Source organism: Phyllobates terribilis, unplaced genomic scaffold (assembly GCF_046119375.1).
Source record: "Phyllobates terribilis strain yellow unplaced genomic scaffold, ASM4611937v1 Scaffold_2__4_contigs__length_985480577, whole genome shotgun sequence".
Lineage (NCBI taxonomy): Eukaryota > Metazoa > Chordata > Amphibia > Anura > Dendrobatidae > Phyllobates > Phyllobates terribilis.
Window position 1 is genome coordinate 135298293 of NW_027362762.1, and position 19516 is coordinate 135317808.

At 45.8% G+C, this 19516-nt stretch overlaps 1 protein-coding gene across 2 annotated transcripts in view; it reads right to left on the bottom strand.

The window, feature by feature from the left end:
* Positions 1–9876, bottom strand: part of FNDC3A (fibronectin type III domain containing 3A) — a 313016-nt gene extending 303140 nt beyond the window's left edge. The window contains exon 1 of one of the 2 annotated variants that reach the window (XM_073662733.1): positions 9739–9876. The gene's annotated coding sequence lies outside the window, so the exon portion shown is untranslated. The remainder of the gene's footprint in view (positions 1–9738) is intronic. The other variant, XM_073662747.1, reaches the window with a different exon arrangement.
* Between the last annotated feature and the right edge of the window lie 9640 nt (positions 9877–19516).

Consider the following 19516-nt stretch of genomic DNA (forward strand, 5'->3'; position numbering starts at 1 on the left):
TACCATAAAGTAAAATGGTCAGGAAAATTTCAAAAAGTATAATCCATGTATTTGCCTTTAAATGTTTAATATAAACAATAAGCTGATCCTGTTTTAAAAGGGTGCCTCAGCCTCTGACCATATGCCCTACTGTCAGAGAGGGTTTCTAAAGCCGAATTCCAGACAATCAGCTGAAGGCCAGAGGAAAGTCACAATGCAGAGGTCTAAGAAAAGAAGAAGAGCAGACAGGTCGACAATGCAACGCCAACAGTTTGCACTGCACGGATCCCAAAACGCTGGCTCCTACACATCATTTCCTAGAGATCATGCTGCAGTAATGCTTTGGCACCCACATGACAAATTGCTGCCAAGTTGTACATATCATACGCAGGTGCACAGGTAAGATCCAAGGTTACATCTACACTGACCACTTGTGAAGGCAAGAGTGGGCGAACGGGGAACGGAAAAGTAAACACCAAATGTTCTAAGCTGAGCAAACATGGAGCTTTTTGTTTGGCTATGCATGGAGCACTTTGAATCCAGCCGGTAAGCGAGTGACTACCAAGGTCAAACCGAAAATAAAAAAATTTTATTTAATAATTTAATCCTCAATGCCAAAAATGTAAAAAAAAAAAAAAAAATCTAATAATGAAGACGTGGTGAGACCAAGCTGTGGATATTCTACAAGTACAAGCTGACGTGGATGAGATTCTACCAAATCTCATCCACACACAGAGTGCAAATATCCCCACAAATCCAGGCAGAAATTGACCTGTAATGCAGATTTTACAACTACAGCTTGCAATGCAAAGGGTGAAACCCAAGGCAAATCCACAACATCTATTTTTTTTTGTGGCTTTTTTTTTCTCTGCATTATGCGTGTCCATGCTCACTTCAGCAGAACAGTCCTGACTGAAAAAGTGAATCCTGCTTTGTGTTGCTGCTGAGATATCACGTGTACAAATGATGATGTGCATTCACATGCAGAGTCAGTCTTCTCTTTTGCAATTCACATTAAAAAGTCGAAGCAAAAATATATTTATAATAAATATATTTACTACTTGTTCTAAGTCTACAGTGGAGGATCTACCATCATAGAATAGGATATGGTGCCCATAAAATTGCATTGTTAATATGTAAATAGCAGGTCCGGCAAATGCCAAAAAAAGTACCGTAATCTGAATTTTCAGCTAGAAGAAGTTGTCCCTTTAAGTTCTCATACGCGTTTTATCAATGTATTTCACGGACAGAACATATATCCATGTTAGTCCATGTGGCTGTTCACATGTCCGTTTTCTCTTTCTGTGGACCAAGTGTCCGCAAAAAACAAAAATAGAGACATAGCTGTTTCTGATACTAATCATTGATCAAACTCACTCATGCAATTCTATCGGTCAGTGAAGAATTCGGAGAGCACACTTATCCTCCCTTCCGGGACCCGCCACACGCCTCCTTTTCTTTTTCTTATGTCCTCTCTCCATTTGATGTGATTACAGCGGTCACAATTGGATTATACACTGCTCAAAAAAATAAAGGGAACACTCAAATAACACATCCTAGATCTGAATGAATGAAATATTCTCATTGAATACTTTGTTCTGTACAAAGTTTAATGTGCTGACAACAAAATCACACAAAAATCATCAATGAAAATCAATTGTATTAACCAATGGAGGTCTGAATTTGGAGTCACCCCCCAAAATTAAAGTGGAAAAACACACTACAGGCTGATCCAACTTTGATGTAATGTCCTTAAAACAAGTCAAAATGAGGCTCAGTATTGTGTGTGGCCTCCACGTGCCTGTATGACCTCCCTACAACGCCTGGGCATGCTCCTGATGAGGTTGCAGATGGTCTCCTGTGGGATCTCCTCCCAGACCTAAACTAAAGCATCCGCCAAGTCCTGGACAGTCTGTGGTGCAACGTGATGTTGGTGGATGGAGCGAGACATGATGTCCCAGATGTGCTCAATCGGATTCAGGTCTGGGGAACGGGCGGGCCAGTCCATAGCTTCAATGCCTTCATCTTGCAGGAATTGCTGACACACTCCAGCCACATGAGGTCTGGCATTGTCCTGCATTAGGAGGAACCCAGGGCCAACCGCACCAGCATATGGTCTCACAAGGGGTCTGAGGATCTCATCTCGGTACCTAATGGCAGTCAGGCTACCTCTGGCAAGCACATGGAGGGCTGAGCGGCCCTCCAAAGAAATGCCATAGAACACCAGGATTGGCAGAGTCGCCACTGGCGCCCTGTGCTCTTCACAGATGAAAGCAGGTTCACACTGAGCACATGTGACAAACGTGACAGTTTGGAGACGCCCTGGAGAGCGATCTGCTGCCTGCTACATCCTTCAGCATGACCGGTTTGGCAGTGGGTCAGTAATCATGTGGGGAAATGGGAATGGGAAATAGGCATGTCATTATGTGGAACACTGGAAGCTATGATTGTGCTGCACATTTCTGCTGCAACAAATACAAAATGGTGTAAACTTAGACTAAACAATGCTAAAATAACGCAGAGTTCTGAAAGAAATTGGCCAATCTAAGAGGTCCATACACGTGGACATTGAAACCAATGGTAACGTGGACATGACAAGGCTAAATGACCAAAGAACAGGACGTGAAGAATAAAGGTGCCATAAGGAGGGAGGCAGCAAAGGTCAGTCCTGTGACTGATGAGAAATATTCTACTAAGAAACTCTAAAGGGTCTTTCTATACAATTTTTGGCAGTTCTCCTTTTAAAACAAAATGTCATCACCAGTCTGATAAAGGCCAACTGTGCAGGTTTATCTCAGCAGACAGTTGCTGATAATTTACAGGATGTGGACACTGCAGTTTGCCGTTTTCCTACATTCATTTTTAATCTAGTTACATGAGATATATGGAAATTGTAGTGAGAGAAACGGTCAGCGACAAAGCTGTGTGATCCCATCAATTATGTGTCATTAGGGTAAAAAGAAACTGCAACAACAGCGCCTCCAGCAGGAAGCGATCACTGAGCAACGTTTCTGCAGCCCCCAGTTTGATTAATTTGATGCCAACTGAAAGATTACTTTTCGTCTGCTTTTATTGAGTAATATGCCGCCTGACTTTCAATGTAGCTTTAAAATGTTACATGTCAGTCTATAAAAATAAAAAAAATAGGCAGATTTTATAGTCCACTGGGACACTGGAATATAATTGCAGAAAAAAAATAATCTAAGATTGTGTAGTAGAAGGCAATGAACTATCAGGAGAACTCTTGCAGGATGTGCCAGAGATGAGGAGAGATGGCCATCTGCTGGCCAGGCAAAATCAAGCGGAACCAAGTTGTGTGCTAGAAGAGTTGAAGGGAGAGCCAATTCAGAAGCCGGACCTGATCAGGTGACCTCCAGAAAGGATTTCCTGGATATAACAGTCCAGCACTCCAAGACACAGGGAGATTTGGCACCAGGCTGTAGAGTGGAGAGGGCGTGCTCCAGAGGTACCGCAGAGCCCAGTGCGATAGGCCTCAGCTGGAGGCCAGCGTCGCACAAGAGCCAGACACCGCCTGATAACCTCAGAGAAGGGCCCCGAGTTCTGCGCAAGGCTGATTAGAGTCAGGACCTGCGCTCTGCACTGATTAAGTTCCTGGAACCTGACGTCGCCTGTCAAGAGCAGACGTCTGGAACCCCTTACCTTAAGAGTGAGAGACTACGATCAACGGTCAAGCCGAGAAGAGCTGAGAAAAGACTGCGACAGGAGAGACGCGCCAGCAGCAGCGGAGGAATTGTGCAAGTGAACGGGGCATCCACCTCCAACTTTCACCTACGGTACCGGGGACAGTTGATGTGTGGGAGGCTCAACAGGATTTGATAGACTTTATCCGAAAGAGACTTGCGGCCTAGCGGGAAGAACCGGTGACCCCCGCTAGGGCCATATAAAGAGAACTCACGTGGTGACTCCCACAACTGGCTGCATCACATTTTTGCAAAGAACTTTACTGTTATTCACTGAAAATACTACTTATTGTTATTTAAAGTTACTGTTTATTACCCTTTTAACTAACCCCTTTCATAATAACTGTTATACATATAAAGTGATTATATTAACCCCTGACTGTTCCCGCCTTGTGTCTCAGTGCGTTGCATTCCGGCACCTCCGTTATAGTTGTGAAATGTCTCAAATGATAAAATTAGTCAAAACATCTGGATAATGAAAACCTCACCCCAAAATAAAGTGCCCAAAATCCAAACCTTTACATAAAAAAAGGTGCAAAAGAATTGATAAACAGGGGCCAAAAGGTTTTAAATACCATCTTTGTGTATGGGTATTTCAGTCTAAACCCACCTCTAGGACCCTCTCCTATGAGAAAAACGGGAATCTCATGTCACTGGGTTACGGTGTTGGTTTCCTGACCTGAAGTAATAGCCTCATATGGTTTATGAAATATGGTGGTGTGAATGTACCCTTACTATAAAACCTGAGCAAGCAGAATTGAACTTGTTCCGCATCTCAATTAATTTCAACTGTAAATCTTAAAAGAGGTATTCCAACCATATTAATTTAAGGAATCTCTCACAGTGTGTATGAGTACTTATTCAGACGGCAGTTTTTTGCGTACAAGTTTTATCAAAGATAGAATTTGTACCCATTATAATTTATTAGGCAGTTCACATGTCCATGTTTTTTCAAGGACTAAGTGGTCTGCACAAAATCAGAGACATGTTTCTGATTTTCATTAGTCTAGTATCAAACGTGCCAAGTCTATGGGTACGTGTAAAAAAATAAATAATCGAACAGCACTTGGATGCCATCTGTGCTATAAAATGTCCATTTTTCACAGACTGTTAGGGCTCGTTCACGTGACCGATTAAATCAGACTAGTGCTATACTTGGTTTTTACGAATAGCACTTGTACCTATGAAATACAATGGGGCTGTGCACATGTCCGATTTTTCCTTGGGACTGAGTGGACTGTAGAAAGAAATTGGAGACATGTCCTATTTTGATCAGTTTTTTTTATAGCCATGATTAAAAAATAAATACTAAAAGGCCAATTTACTTTCATATAGCAATGGATCTATTAAATAAGTTGCTATCTATATATTTTATGGAAGTGAAATTAAAGCTAGAATTTGCAGAAAATCCTCTACCAATTACAGTGCCTCATAATAATTAGGCGGCGTTCATAGATTGTGTATGCACCGGGGCGGACTATTTGCAGAGGTAAAAACTGCTGCAGAAAATAGGCACAATATAGCAAAAAGCCTAGCTGCTGCAGAACTTTTTTTATGAGGAAGGCGCACTTTAACGTCAGACACTGACCGACATAAAACTCCTACTCCCTCTTTACAAAGAGATACAGGACTTAGGGTATACAATACTACTGTGTGTCAGCTGCTTCTTGTTAAAGATATAGGGAAGGTTCTTAACATGAAGCTGTGCCATCTCTAAAAGAGGTTCTCCAGCACTTAAGGGGTCTACTAAAAAAAAAAAAAACATTGTTTTTACTACTAGAAACAAACATTTCAATGAATAAGAAAATGCTTGTCATTTACAGTAAGTGCATTATGCCATAAGTCTGAACATGAAGGTATATCTTCGCCTACCTCTAGTTGAAAAATAGTAACGATGAATTAGCAGACAATACATTTTCATGTCCCTTTAATTGCAGCAGATTGGTGGGAGTCTGGGTCCTGAGACCCTCACGAGTAGCTCAAAACAATACTTAAGAAGTATGCAGGTCAGAAGAAAAATGCGCTCAGCTCCTGCCTGGGAACACAGAGAGCGGGGAACAGATTCAACAGAAACTGTGCGCTCAGTCACCTGAGCACGGGGGACATACCATTGTGTCCCAAGAGGTAAGGGGGTCCACTTTCACCTCTAAGGGTATGTGCACACGATGCAGAAATGCTCAGGATTTTTTCCTGAGCGTTTCTGCATCTCTCTGGCAGGAAAAAACGCATGCGGATTGTACATGCGGTTTCCTGCCAGGGACATGCGGATGTGAAGCGTTCTTCACTTTCATTTCCGCATGCGGGTTGACAAGCGCTTCCCAAGCGATTTTAGCATCACTTGGAAAGTGCTTGTCAGAAGGTGAGAATATATATATTTTTTATTTTATTCTTTTTTTTTAATGGTACCTGGGTCTGGATGAGAGTCCTCTCATCCACACCCGGGTACCATCCGCACATTAGACCGCATGAAAAGCGCATCAACATATACAGTGATGCGGATTCCATGCGGTCTAATGAAAGTCAATGGCGGCAAAAGAGCAGCGTTTCCGCAAAATTAATTGACATGCTGCGGATTTTTGACCGCAGCGTTTACGCTGCGGAAAAATCCGCATCATGGGCACAGCACATGCGGATTTCAATTGGGAAACATTGCTTCCCTTCTACCATGCGTTTTTCATGCGTTTCCGCGGCGTTTACGCAACTGCAAAAACGCTGCGGAAACGCATGAAAAACGCATCGTGTGAACTCAGCCTAAAGCAACTTCTGTTACACCCACAACAAGGAGTGTGTTATGATGAGCTATTGGATAGCAAAGGTCCCGTATATTGCTCTTGCACAGGGTCCCTCTTCTATCGGGGCCCGGACCTCCTCCTGAACTGTGCGCTGTCTAATGAAGCCATATGCTGCGCTGTGTGCGTGCTCCTATCTCCTGAGCTGCACTCTTCTCAGGGAGTTTTGAGCGATCGGTGAGGGACCCTCACTCATGTGCTGGCAATCAAAGGGACAAAAAAAATAGTTTTTATAAAAGTTTAGTTAGTTACTTTAGATGCCCCCCCACCCAAGTCATCTCTGGTCAATATGCCCCTAAAAGATAAATATTAGCAAGTAGACTGGCTCCAATATCAGATACACAGCTGGTAAGGATCACATACAAGGAATATTACATATGATCAGGGCTGTTGAGTTGGTAAGCCAAACCTCCGACTCCTCAATTTCCATGACACCAACTCCCTCATACATGGCTCATGTTTAAGTGATACAGTAAATTTAGCACAGATTCATCTCAGCTAAAAGTCTAGACCCTTAGATCAGGAATAGGACAGACATTTATAGGACATTTCATAACTTTCCCAAATTCTTATTAAAAAAATATTCCCCACAAACTGCATTGAACTACTCTACCCAATTTGTTATATATTTTAGGAGTCGGAGTTGGTCCATTTTATACCGACTCCACAGCCCTGCATATGATGAAAAATACAATACAACAAGCCCATTTCCATCTCTGACAGACACTATAGAAACGGCTCTCTGACAATTGTGTGGAAGCATTCTTCCTCCCCTCCCGCCCAGCCTGAATACTAGGAGACACAGAGTCCTCAAAAGAGAAATCAAAGAGCCATCTACAAAGGGAAGGACAGAAGAAAATGCAACAGAAAGACTGGAAATATTAGTCAACACAATCATTTATAACAGAACACAATATCTGTAAAGTAAAACAAACACTAAGGATAAATAACCCTTTGATGTTACAATGAAGCCCCCACCACCTCAAATTAAAATAAAAAAAAAAAGTTAATTAATTCCCAAAGGTTTGGTTTGTTTTTGTTTTTTTATAGTATATTCAGCGGTTGTCAGTCACATTAACTACAAACACCAGCTCTGAACATGTGAGTGGTCAACAAGGCTTCCATAGAGTCTGGACGGCAATTTTAGATTACTACACGCAGGTTTCATCATTGCTCTCTCTCTACCACTGATTTGTCTTACTGTCAGTCTTCACGTCATTCTGCAATTCAATCAATGAAGGAAGGCTTTTGACATTTCTAAAGGGAACCTGTCACATGAGAAAAAAAACGCTACTAACATGCAGATATGGGGTTAGTCTGAAGGTTAATGGCGCTCTGAACTTGCCCGGCGCCGGCACTGAGAGCCCCGCTGCCAGGAGGAAATTGGCTTTATTCGTCTTGCAGTAACAGAGGAGACGCCGGCCCAGCTCAGTGAATAGAGCCGTAATGCTATGCTGCTGTCAGTCAATGCCAGGGCATGGTCCAGCAACCACTCTATACGCAGAGCGGTGACTGAACCTGCGCCAGCCCTGCCCCAATGACTGAAACCCAAACAATGCCGTTAGGAATAAAGTTCATTTAACCCCGGCAGTGGGGCTCGCTGTGCCAGCACCGGAAGGTTCAGAACGCTATTAACATGCAAATTAACCCCATAGCTTCAGGTTAATAGTGTTTTTTCACGTGACAAGTTCCCTTTAATACGCATCTTCTTGAGGGCTCATTCAGACGTCAGTTTTTCACCTATGAGTGTTATCCGTGTACCTGTGGTAGTCTATGGAGCCATTCACAAGTCCGTGATTTTTTGCAGACCGATGTACGATTTTGATCCAAGAGTCAGATCAAAATCTCCAATGCAAGTCTATGCCATACGAGCGCGTTCCGATTTTCATGGTCTGTGACATAGGAGAAGGTTCTCCATGTACAAGAAAAAACAGAGGACACTCAAACCACACTTGGACCAAAACAATCGGCCCGGTTTACTTGTATTTGGAAATGACGGATGTCTGAACGAGGCCTAACATTGAAATGTAGTTGATTCTGACTTCCAGACCTGCCATGCGCAGCTACAAACAGCTGAGACGATTTACATATTTATTTTCATACACTCCGTCCATGGCTGCTCGGTCAGTCGGGGTGATCCTATCGGAGGGCCTTGTATCTATGGAGTCTTATTTGATTTTTATATTTCTTATTTTATTGCAGTTGTCATTTTACAAATAAAGACAGCAGGACCCAGTACAACGCTGGAAGTCACTAGAGGAACCTTCCAGGACTGACAAGCTGCCACTGTCAGTGCTGCTAATGGTAAAGCATCCGCCCATCATTATGTGATACGGCAGCAGCAATGTAAATGCAAAAGGTCAACAGGACGGAAGAAAGAACAAGAACGAGTGATTTAAATGAATAAAGATGACCTAGAACTGAAGCCCCCCAGGTCTACAGCCCACTGGTGTGTCCACCCCACTACCTCTACATTATAGTGCAGCAGCTAATAAGAAGTCACAACTTGTGTATAAAGGACTGGAAAATAACAAATCAGCAGCGAACGTTACACCAAACTCCTGACAGATCACAAGAGAGAAGTCTCCACATCAGGTGTAAAACTGATACCGATGGCCTGGACTTCCCCACACTGTAAAGTATAGCGATGAGAGCAGAACACAGCCACCAGCGCATTGCCCACCGTATCCCCGCTCCTCCAGCCCATTGCCCACCGTATCCCGCTCCACCAGCACCAGGGCTGTGGAGACGCTAAGCCAAACCTCCATTACACCGACTCCCTCATACATGGCTCATGTTTAAGTGATAAATTTACTGTAGCACAGATTCATCTCAGCTAAAAGTCTAGATGCTTAGATCAGGAATAGGACAGACATTTATAGGACATTTCATAACTTTCCCAAATTCTTATGAAAAAATATTCCCCACAAACTGCATTGAACTACTCTACCCAATTTAATATATATTTTAGGAGTCGGTCCATTTTATACCAGAATGCTATACGCCGTATCCCCCCTTCCACCGGCACGCTATACGCCGTATCCCCCCTTCCACCGGCACGCTATACGCCGTATCCCCCCTTCCACCGGCATGCTATACGGCGTATCCCCCCCTCCACCGGCACGCTATACGGCGTATCCCCCCCTCCACCGGCACATTATACACTGTATCCCCCTCTATCAGCACGCTATACACCGCATCCCACTCCACCAGCACATAGCACACTGTATGACGAGCTGTCAGTACAGATACAAGCCCCCGTTACTCACCGTGCTGTCCCCGGCTCCGCTGACAGCTCCCGCACCTCTGCCCGCACTCCTAATCTCGGCTCTCCCGCAGCTCCATCTCTCCGCCTGTGAAAGCTCCGTGCAGCAGAGTAGAAGCCGCTGCGCTCGGTCACCGCTGCGCTCGGTCACCGCTGCGCTCGGTCACCGCTGCGCTCGGTCACCGCTGCGCTCGGTCACCGCGGCTCGTGTCGCACTCGTCCACTGCGGGTCATGGAGACAGTCAGGAGGCGGCGCTCACCACACAGCGCACTCCTCAGCTTCTAGGAGATCCCGTGACGTCACGGCGCAGGACGCAGAGGTTCCCCCTGACGCTACGTACTGGCTTGGGCCCAGCAGAGCACAGACTGGGCGTGGCCTTGGCCGTTTCCCCCCCTCTTTTCAGCCTAGTGACCTTTTGACAGCAGTATTGGTTGCTAGGAGACAGGCGCGCAGTGATCCTGAGTGCGCAGACGGTGCTGGTGCGACGGTGCCGGACTGGCAGAACGTGTGGCCGGGGACGCACTGCTAATGCAAAAACGGGAGAGGCAGCGCCAGCTCCGCAGTCTCATCATTATTGGTGATGGCCCCAGCTAGTGGATGCACAGTATGTGTCGTCCATAGGTCACCCATCAGCTGTTGCCTGCTGTTATCCTGTGTGGGCAGCTGGCGCATGGCTCTGCCTCCTTGCTGTAGTTCGGTGTGATTGCATCTCTTTGGAGATCTGACCTCTTATTTGTCAGGCACCCCTGATGGAGCATATCCCCCTGTATCTAGAGGCACCATGCTTGTGGGCACGGCCCATAATGCCCCCATACACCCTACATCGCCCAGACTCCTATACAGAGGAGTTCTCGCTCTGCCCGGCTCCTGTGTCCTCTATGGGAGACACCTGTCTGTTGACAACTTATCTCTGGGAGAACAGGAGGATCAGCAGTCCAAAATCGGACTTACCGTGCTCCTTGGTTTACAGCGTAAAATGGATGGACAAGCACCCACAAAATGACCCCACCACAGAACAAACACACTCCCCCATTACCCAGAACTACCGTTGGACCAATAGAGCCAGTCACACACCCCCCCCCAACTGCATGGGTTCCTCAGCTGACTCAGACCAAGGTTTCCTTTACCCCGCCCCCCGCAAATTGGAGTGTTTCTTCATGTCTCTGGAGAAGATGGCGGTTCCCACAGATAGCCAGAGAAATGGCCGCCTAAAGGGAGACCGGAGTGTCATACAAGGTATCCTTTATCCTTACAGATAGCCCTTGACGGAACTGACTACGCAGTGCGGGGTTATTCCACTTAGTATCGGTGGAGTCGGAGCAATACTCCTCCACCAGCCTGGCTCCCTGCCAAAGCTGACGTAGTGTGGACTTGGCGCCTGAAAAAATTCCTTTACCGTCCGAAGCGACTGAGAGTCTGCCTAGAGAGAAAATGCCCATGCCTGGGGGTCACCTTGAGGGAGCGAAATTACGATCCCCACCCGTTGCTCCTTGGTTCCCGAGCAGTGAGGACATAATTTAAAGTAAAGCTTACAGGCTTCCCTGAAAACAACAAACTTGTCACGCCCCCCAGAGAACCTGTCATGCAAAGTGATCTTTGGATCCATGATGGATCACAAAATGGTACAGCTAGTGTTAATGTCACAACTCTGTTGTAGGATATCCCGGGGCTAGGGGCTCCTTCTCTATCCCTAAAGCTAAGGGGCGCCCTAGCTATCCCTGCTCCCCGGATTACTTCTAATGGTGGAGACGCCGGGGCGACGTGCCTTGCTGAGCTCCTAATTCAGCCTTTATCTGTCCTCTCCCCCACCCAGGGTAGTGGGGAGTTGTAGTGTATAAGCATACACAAACTAACAAGGGAAGACATACAGGGATAAATGAAAATATAAATCATACAAACTGCACTCACAAACAACAGGGTGAAACACCAGGAAGTAAAAGGATTGAACACCAAAAAGGAGACGATGAGACTATGCACACAGACAAATCACCAAACAATAGTCTTTGGAACAACACTCCAAACGCATCCTCAAACAACCAACACCTCCAACTCCAGAACCAGGCAGCATGAAACTAACATTGGCAAGCCCTGATTGCCAGAGGCGAGCATATATAGCAGAGGGGAGTGGCCAATACTGAACAGCAGAGACAATCCAAGCAGGAAAGCTCCAGAACCTCTCACCTGCAAAGATTAACCCCTGTACTGCTAGCAGAAACCTGCACTGTTTAGCCCTGCTGTACTGTTCGAGTCTATTTGACCGGAAAAAAGTTTTTGAAGCTGCAGATTATTTATTATGAGGATCTGCAAATCGTGGTTAGGCAAGTTTGTTTATGGATAGGTGTTGTTATTATGAGTGTTGTTTTTTTGTTTTACTTTTAACTCTTTCTGTATGAAATAATAATTGTTACATATGTACTGTTTGGGTCAATATGACCCGATAGTGTTTTATGCAGATCTCCTGCCACATAAACAATTTATAATATTGTGGATTATTTATTGCCTCTACTATTGTTTATTGATTTCTCCAGTTCGTTCCGGTCCATGCGCTTGATACATTTGCAAGTTAGTGCAGATGGACGGACTTTGAGTAAGGGTATGTGCACACGATGCAGAAATGAAGCAGAAAATTTCTGCATCATTTCTGCATCTCCCTGGCAGAAAAAACGCATGCAGATTGTGCATGCGTTTTTCCTGCAGAATACATGCGGATCCACATTCAGATTCACATGCGTTTCCGCATGCAGATTGACAAGCGCTTTCCAGGCGATGTTAGCATCACCTGGAAAGTGCTTGATAACTAGGTCACACTGTATAAATCCATGCAAACAGCATGGATTTATACAGTGTGAACCGAGAGAATGTATATACTTACCTCCGATGGCCCGCGCTGTCCTGCTCAATCTGTTCTCCCTCGCCGGCAACTTTGAATTGAAAGACCTGCCGACGTCAGCGTCACGTGACCCGTCACATGACTCTGACGTCACCGCAGGTCCTACAACTCACTGCAAGTGCCGGGAACCAAGCGGGAGCGCTGTGCGGGCCGACAGATGGTAAGAATACATTTATTTTTTATTTTATTCTTCTTTACAGCTTTTTTAATGGTACCTGGGTGTGGATGAGACTCTCCTCTCCTCCACACCCGAGTACCATCCGCACATTAGAACGCACCAATTACGCAAGTACAAATGCTGTCTTGCGGAATTGGCGCGTTCTAATGCAAGTCAATGGCGGCGAAATCGCCGCGTTTCCGCAAAATTAATTGACATGCTGCGGATTTTTGACCGCAGCGTTAACGCTGCGGAAAAATCCGCATCATGGGCACAGCACATGCGGATTTCCATTGGGGAACATTGCTTCCCTTCTACCATGCGTTTTTCATGCGTTTCCGCGGCGTTTACGCAACTGCAAAAACGCCGCGGAAACGCATGAAATACGCATCGTGTGAACACAGCCTAAAGGTCTGTGCATGTCTGTTTCGCTGTAGTATATAAGCTTTTATTGTTGCTACACTAATTAGTGTTTACTGTGATTTTATTATTTTATTATTATTATTGTTTATTTATATAATGCTATTTTATTCCACAATGCTGATTTTATTCTGTGAAAGTGGCGTGTGTCCATTATTTTGAAAGTTGTATAAAAATATGGCTAAGATGTCCATTGAGTGAAGCTGAATTGTAAAAGCTTGCCAACGCCTCAGATTCTGAAGAGGATATCCAGCTGGAGAAAATGTCCAAAAATGAGGACCACATAAGTGGCAGGGAAAGTGATTACGAGAATTCTGAAGTTGAATCTGATGAGGCGCGATACCCAGACAACTAGTCCGATGAAAGCAATTCAGTCTAAAAACAAAAATGTAATTTGGAACTTGAATCCTTCTGTCCCGGCAGGAAAATTGTCCTTTGCTAACATCAATAACTAACAATAACTAGCCACTATTAGAGAAGTTTGGGATAAATGGATAGAGATTCTTCCAAAATTATACAATACTAGTGAAAATGTCACTGTGGATGAACAACTTGTGGCATTCCGAGGTAGGGGCCAATTCAAACAATATATACCGAGTAAGCCAGCAAAGTACAGCATCAAGATATGGACTGCCGCAGTTCATGCGCTCAGGTACAGTACAGACCAAAAGTTTGGACACACCTTCTCATTTAAAGATTTTTCTGTATTTTCATGACTATGAAAATTGTACATTCACACTGAAGGCATCAAAACTATGAATTAACACATGTGGAATTATATGCTTAACAAAAAAGTGTGAAACAACTGAAAATATGTCTTATATTCTAGGTTCTTCAAAGTAGCCGCCTTTTGCTTTGATGACTGCTTTGCACACTCTTGGCATTCTCTTGATGAGCTTCAAGAGGTAGTCACCGGAAATGTTCTTCCAACAATCTTGAAGGAGTTCCCAGAGATGCTTAGCACTTGTTGGCCCTTTTGCCTTCACTCTGCTTTCTAGCTCACCCCAAACCATCTCGATTGGGTTCAGGTCTGGTGACTGTGGAGGCCAGGGCATCTGGCGTAGCACCCCATCACTCTCCTTCTTGGTCAAATAGCCCTTACACAGCCTGGAGGTGTGTTTGGGGTCATTGTCCTGTGGAAAAATAAATGATGGTCCAACTAAACACAAACTGAATGGAATAGCATGCCGCTGCAAGATGCTGTGGTAGCCATGCTGGTTCAGTATGCCTTCAATTTTGAATAAATCCCCAACAGTGTCACCAGCAAAGCACCCACACGCCATCACACCTCCTCCTCCATGCTTCACGGTGGGAACCAGGCATGTAGAGTCCATCCGTTCACCTTTTCTGCGTCGCACAAAGACACGGTGGTTGGAACCAAAGATCTCAAATTTGGACTCATCAGACCAAAGCACAGATTTCCACTGGTCTAATTTCCATTCCTTGTGTTCTTTAGCTCAAACAAGTCTCTTCTGCTTGTTGCCTGTCCTTAGCAGTGGTTTCCTAGCAGCTATTTTACCATGAAGGCCTGCTGCACAAAGTCTCCTCTTAACAGTTGTTGAAGAGATGTGTCTGCTGCTAGAACTCTGTGTAGCATTGACCTGGTCTCTACTCTGAGCTGCTGTTAACCTGCGATTTCTGAGGCTGGTGACTCGGATTAACTTATCCTCAGAAGCAGAGGTGACTCTTGGTCTTCCTTTCCTGGGGCGGTCCTCATGTGAGCCAGTTTCTTTGTAGCGCTTGATGGTTTTTGCAACTGCACTTGGGGACACATTCAAAGTTTGCCCAATTTTTCGCACTGACTGACCTTCATTTCGTAAAGTAATGATGGCCACTCGTTTTTCTTTACTTAGCTGCTTTTTTCTTGCCATAATACAAATTCTAACAGTCTATTCAGTAGGACTATCAGCTGTGTATCCACCAGACTTCTGAACAACACAACTGATGGTCCCAACCCCATTTATAAGGCAAGAAATCCCACTTATTAAACCTGACAGGGCACACCTGTGAAGTGAAAACCATTTCCGGTGACTACCTCTTGAAGCTCATGAAGAGAATGCCAAGAGTGTGCAAAGCAGTCATCAAAGCAAAAGGTGGCTACTTTGAAGAACCTAGAATATAAGACATATTTTCAGTTGTTTCACACTTTTTTGTTAAGTATATAATTCCACATGTGTTAATTCATAGTTTTGATGCCTTCAGTGTGAATGTACAATTTTCAAAGTCATGAAAATACAGAAAAATCTTTAAATGAGAAGGTGTGTTCAAACTTTTGGTCTGTACTGTATATATAGGAAAAGAGCCCAGAGAAAAACCTGAAGAATCAGGGAATGCGAGTCATTTCAGATGTGACGTATGGACTAAGGACAAAATGTGACAACTTTCTTACATCACACCAACTAGGGCTAAACGAAAACTTACAATGCTGGACACCGTAAGAAAAAGCCTTAACTGCCGCAATGTATACTTGGTAAAAGAGATGCTCGTATTTCTAAGTTTTACTTAACTGGAGATACTACAGTGGTTTCTTACATTCCCAAAAGAAACAAACAAGACATTCTGATGAGCACCATGCACCATGACAATGCAGTGAGTAGTCGAGATGACAAAAAGCCACAGATGATATTAGATTATAATTCCATCAAAGGGTAGTTGATACACTAGCTACTTACACAAGCAGACGCAAAACCAATCGGTGGCCAATGGTTTTATTTTATAACATTGTTGACGTATCTGTGTACAATGCATTTGTTTTATGGCGTGTAATAAACCCTGATTGGAATGCCAATAAACTGCATAAACGAAGACTCTTTCTGAAAGAATTAGGAAAGTAACTTGTTATGCCATCTATTTTAGAAAGAAACGTAAAACTCCGAAGTGAGGAGCTGCAGCCATAGTAAACCGCATCTAGCTGCATGCTCAACAAGCGACCACCACTGATCAAGACACAGAAGTTGAAACGTTAAGACTGGACCAAGAAGTATCTGAAGACCGATTTTTTTAAAGTTTTTATGGACTGATTAGAGTGATTCTTAACGGACCAGATTGATGGGTCCATAACTGGATCAGTAACGGGCATGGACCTCCACTTTGATTCAGACGCCAGCAAGGTAGAGGTGGGTTACTGTTATGAGCTGGTATTATTAAAGATGAGCTGGTTGCACCTTTTCAGGTTGGAGATGCACTCAAAATCAGCTCCCACACCTACTGCCAGTTTTTAGAAGACACTTCCATCAAGCAGTAGTACAGGAATAAGTCTACAGCTTTCAAGAAAACCATGATTTTTTTATGCAGGACAATGCTTCATTGCAGCATCAAAGTCTCCACTGCTCGGCTGCCAGTAAAGGCCTTAAAGATGAAAGTATAATGACATGACCCCTTCCTCACCTGACCTAAACCCTACTGTAACATACCTGACGGCGTCTTTGCATAGTGGTCCATCTCCCACTGTGCAAGAGTGCGCACTTGATTTCCAGTCCAGACTATCACTTTGGCTTCTTTCCATATGGTCTGCTTTGCTCTCCTCTGTCTGCTTAGGGCGACGCCCGCTGAACTTCATGTTTCTTGTAGCTGCTGCAGACACACCCCTAATGCGTCCTCAGCCTATTGCTGTCTGTCACCTGGTATTTAACCCAGCTCCTCCCTGGAATCCATGCCTGAGCATCTTGTACTGTCAGTTAGCTTCTTGTCACTGATGTGCCAGGTCCTGTCTATGTTTCCTGCCTTGCGGTATCAGCTCCCGTGTCTGAACTGAGTCCTGTCTGTTTACTCTAGCCTGCTGCCTTTCCTGGAGGCTGTATTTCCAGGCCCTTGTGAACACGCTCTTAACCTGTTCCTTCTGCCCTCTAGGGGCCGTATACCTAGATCTGTTGTCTGTGTCTTTTCCCAGTGTCTGTTCCTGCCCTAACTATCTTCCAGCCTGTTTCCCGTTTCTCTCTACGCCCTTATCTCCCCTTTTTCTGCAGAGTCTGAACTCGTACCTACTCCTGCTTGTTGTCTCTGTACTTCCGTTTGTGAGTTTGTAGTCCACTCGCTACTTCACTGCAAGTACCCTGTGGGTATCTGGTTCTGCCTTTCCCTTCCTGTCTCTTCCGTGTGAACAGAGCCCTGTCCCCTCTGCCCTGCCTTGCTCGCCGCTCCGGCGGTTCTTGCCTGCTCTGCCTTGCTCGCCGCTCCGGCGGTTCTTGCCTGCTCTGCCTTGCTCGCCACTCTGGCGGTTCTTGCCTGCTCTCCCTTTGCTCACTGCTCCGGCACTCTCGCTCTGCTCTGACCCTTTGCTCGCTGCTCCGGCACTCTCCCTCTACTGTGACCCTTTGCTCGCTGCTCCGGCACTCTCGCTCTGCTCTGACCCTTTGCTCGCTGCTCCGGCACTCTCGCTCTGCTCTGACCCTTTGCTCGCTGCTCCGGCACTCTCGCTCTGCTCTGACCCTTTGCTCGCTGCTCCGGCACTCTCGCTCTGCTCTGACCCTTTGTTCGCTGCTGCAGCACTCTCGCTCTGCTCTGACCCTTTGCTCGCTGCTCCGGCACTCTCGCTCTGCTCTGACCCTTTGCTCGCTGCTCCGGCACTCTCGCTCTGCTCTGACCCTTTGCTCGCTGCTCCGGCACTCTCGCTCTGCTCTGACCCTTTGCTCGCTGCTCCGGCACTCTCGCTCTGCTCTGACCCTTTGCTCGCCGCTCCGGCACTCTCGCTCTGCTCTGACCCTTTGCTCGCCGCTCCGGCACTCTCGCTCTGCTCTGACCCTTTGCTCGCCGCTCCGGCACTCTCGCTCTGCTCTGACCCTTTGCTCGCCGCTCCGGGCGGCCTCACTCTGCTGTGTTTGTCTACCGCATCTGCGGTTCTGTTCCTGAGTCCCAGTCTGTACTGCGTCCTATCCACTCTGTGCTCCAACCTGTCGTACCTGCCAGTACCTCCCTGCCTGCATACCAGTCGTGCTTGCCAGCATCCACCCGTCTGCATACCTGCTGTGTCTGCCTGTACCCACCAGTCTGTGTGCCAGCCTAACCTGCCTGTTCCTGTATTCCCCGGTGTGGGTCAACAGCCGTGTCCGGAGTCTGACCTGGAGTAGCACCTGGTCCCTCTGCTCGGTCCCTCCTTGGTGCACTGGCGTTGTATGCCGTCGTGCGACCTTGGTCGGATCGGGTGGATACTTAGTTACGCCCCTCCAGGCATTCACTCTCCGGTATGGTCCAGTGGAATCACTGCATATACACGTACACGCCAGTCAGTCCGGGCGTGTGCATTACACCTACTGAGAACTTATGGGTCTTTATTAAGTGGGAGATTTACATCGAAGGAAAACAGTCTCCTCTCTAGTCAGTATCTAGGAGGCTGTGGTTGGTGCTGCCCAAAAAGTTGATCATCAACATTTGGATGAACTGCTTATTTAAAAAAGTCAGCTATATTGGTAACTGAAATATGTTATTTATTAAATGTCAGAAAAGTATTTTTGTACATTTTGAGCTGTTTGGTTATTATTCTCACTTTATCAAATGAAAAGAAACAACAGATGGGAAAATTTACATTTTTCATTTAGTTGCATAATAATTCTGTACACATCGATATTCTCTTAAGAAAGACAAAACTTCACTTTTACTTTCTGAAATATTCAGGTTTATTACCCTACTAGATGGTGGCCCGATTCTAACGCATCGGGTATTCTAGAATATGTATGCGGCCGACCGGGCGCAATCAGCAGAACGTTGTTTAAATTTGGCGCCAAAATCGTTGATTGGTCGCGGCCGGCAACCGCGACTAATCAGCAAAACGGTGTTTAAATTTGGCGGCAATATCGGTGATTGGTCACGGGTGGCGGCCGCGACCAATCAGCGAACTGTGTTAGTGAGGACCGGAGAGCTTGTTTAAATTTGGCGATAAAAATCGACCAATCAGCAGAGCAATCTCGCTGATTGGTCTCGGCCGGCCGGGACCAGTGAGCAGAGCGGTGTTTAAATTTGGCGCCAAAATCGCTGATTGGTAGCGGCCGTGACCAATCAGCAGAGCGTTGTTTAAGTTTGGCGCCAATCTCGCTGATATGTTGCGGTCGGCCGGCGGCCGCGACCAATCAGCAGAGCGGCGTTTAAATTTGCCGGACATCTCGCTGATTGGTCGCGGTGGCCGGCCGCGATTAATCAGCAGAGCGGCGTTTAAATTTGCCGCCCATCTCACTGATTGGTCGCGGCCGGCCACCGTGACGAATAAGCGTCGTATTAGTGTGAGCCCAGGAGCGGCGCTGCTTGTGTGGCTCCGTATTAGCGAGGACCGGGGAGCGGCGCTGCCTGTGCGGCTCCTTCTGCTGCGAGAAGCCGGGAGATGA